The sequence below is a fragment of the Arachis ipaensis genome, chromosome B08, assembly GCF_000816755.2.
Source record: "Arachis ipaensis cultivar K30076 chromosome B08, Araip1.1, whole genome shotgun sequence".
Classification (NCBI taxonomy): Eukaryota; Viridiplantae; Streptophyta; class Magnoliopsida; order Fabales; family Fabaceae; genus Arachis; species Arachis ipaensis.
In genome coordinates this window covers 29,120,669-29,123,295 of record NC_029792.2, presented here as the reverse complement: position 1 = coordinate 29,123,295, position 2,627 = coordinate 29,120,669, and the positions used below count along the sequence as shown (strand labels likewise).

At 29.0% G+C, this 2,627-nt stretch overlaps 1 long non-coding RNA gene across 1 annotated transcript in view; it reads left to right on the top strand.

Moving 5' to 3' along the window:
- Positions 1–2,386, top strand: part of LOC107612244 — a 23,331-nt gene extending 20,945 nt beyond the window's left edge. Inside the window, exons 3-4 of the long non-coding RNA XR_002352255.1 lie at positions 94–104; positions 2,376–2,386. This is a non-coding gene — a long non-coding RNA (uncharacterized LOC107612244). The remainder of the gene's footprint in view (positions 1–93; positions 105–2,375) is intronic.

The window sequence follows — 2,627 nt, the reverse complement described above, 5'->3', positions numbered from 1 at the left end:
AAAGTTTTATAGTTAAAACTTTGAAGTAGCAGTGAGAACTGTTAATACGTTGGTCAGCCCAGATTGTAGTCTCGGTTGTAAGTCCTAACTAAGGCAGTGAATCCGTTGGTTACCAAGGGTGGTCCCGTAACTCACAATGTTCTAACCATAAAATGGCTAGTTTGTTGAGAACGATGAGTAGTTTAAATCTAGGAAAAAATAATTCTTTAGTAATAAAAACAGATAATGATGAAGCATCCACTTCTGGAACTAAGAATGAATTAGAAATAGCTAAGCTAGAAGAAAGTTTTCATAATTGGAATATACCTATAATAGATAAAGATAAAGTATATAAAAAGAGAAACTTATGGGAAGGAAGAAATTATGAAATTCATATGTTAGAATATTGTAAACCAGGAACAAGTAGTAATAAAATTATTACAATCTTAGAAGAAGATAAGTTGAAAGAACATAGCAGTAAAGGATATAACTTCATCCATATAGGATTAATACAAGTAGCCATAAAACCTAATTTTAGAATAGGAATTAATCTGCCTATATTATTAATCTTAAGAAATACCAGATTCCAAAATTTTAGTGACTCATTAATAGGAATATTAGAAAGTAACTGTCATGATGGACCAGTTTTTTTTTTTAATTGTTACCCAAATTATGCTATGAATTTAAAAAATGAATACACATGGCAAGCCTTAAAATTACAAGTAAGATCTGATGAGACAATTATAAATGAGAAATATGATCCATTCGAAATAATCTATTGAATATATTATAAAATTACTAAGGTTAATTATGACTTTAAAGCATTAAGACAATCCTCAAAAGAAGAAACGATAATTATGCATGCAAATCTAAAAAGATCTAATATACAAACTCCTAGAAGGTTAAGACATGAAGAATTAAAAAGCAGAATACCTGAAGAATGGGTAATACCTGATGGTATTGAAGAACCACAAATACAAAATACTAGAATAAGAGAAATAATAAGAGAAGGACCAGATATTAGAATTAGGATGAATAGATCCCAATCATTAAGAATTTCCGATAATGTTGAAACTATTAGTCATAGAAATTCTATAGATAACTCATCAATAGAAAATATGGATAATATTGTAGGAATTGACAACAGAAGGCCACATATAGCCACTGCTGTATACAAATCACCTTCAGAATTTGATCCAATGGAATCACAAGTTTTATCAGTAATCATTAAGGAAGAACCATTTGAGATTGATAAAGAATGGATAAGACAAGATTTTAATGCTGATTATAATAAACCACTAAGAGATTGGTATTTTACCAACTATTCAGAAAATGAAGTTATTAAACTAAGAGAAGTTCTATGATTTTATGAAAGAAAATAGAATTAGTTTATACTTCTTTGATTGGTATGTTAATTATTACTCTAAAACCGATAAGAAATTATGTCATTTAACAAAATTAACTGTTGTTTGAAAAACAAGCTCAGGATCAGTAATAGAATCTGAATATACTCCTAAAGAAACTATCAAAATATCAATTGGAAAAGACCTAGAAGTTGAAGCAACACCATATAAAGATAGCAATGCAGAAGAAAATATAGAAAAAAGAGATATTAAGAAATTACATCAACAATTAAACTTTACTAATACCATGTTAGATATAATGAAAAATCAATTAGGAAGAATGGGAAATATGGAAAAAGACATTAAGGTAGAAAAACCCATAGAAAAACCTATATATAAGTTACAAAGTTTAGATAATATTAGCTTAAAATCTAAAGTAGAAGCAGAAGTTGAAGAACTAAAAGAAAAAACTTAGAAGTATTAGTCTAGGAAAATTGACAATTAATACATTGCAAAAGAAAGAAGAATTAGAACTAAATAAAATATCCCATAAAAGAGATTATCCTAAAACAAGAAATTATTATTCTAGACCATCACCAATAGATGTAGGCCTAGAAGAGCGAACACAATTAGTGCAAAATAGCTTCACAGGATCAGACTTAGTAGAATGGAATATAGATGGATTAAGTGAGCAAACCATCTTAGATCAAATGTGTAATATGACTATGGATGCAACTGCCTATAAAATGAGAAAAGCCTCCGATAAAGAAGCAGCAATTATGATAACTCAAGGATTTACAAGACAATTAAAAGGTTGGTGGGATAATTTTCTCAGCATCCAAGAAAAAGAATTAATTATTAATAGTATTAAACAAGAAGATCAGTCACCAAATGCTACATCCACATTAATATATACCATTATTAAGAACTTTGTAGGAGATCCAAGTACTTTTAAAGATAGAATAGGAACCCTATTAATGAATTTAAGATGTCCAACCATGTCTGATTATAGATGGTATAAAGATGTCTTTATGTCAAAAGTTATGATAAGAGATGATGCACATGCACCTTTCTGAAAAGAAAGATTCGTAGCAGCTTTACCAAAGTTATTCTCTGAAAAAGTATTACAAAAACTACAAACACAGTTTGGGACCCAGATTCCCTATAACTCATTAACCTTTGGACAATTGCATAATATAATAGTACAAACAGGTATAGAAGTATGCACAGACACCAAGATATAACAGAAAATAAAACAAGAAAGTATCACGAGAAAAAGAGAGCTTGGCACTTTCTGTTATCAAT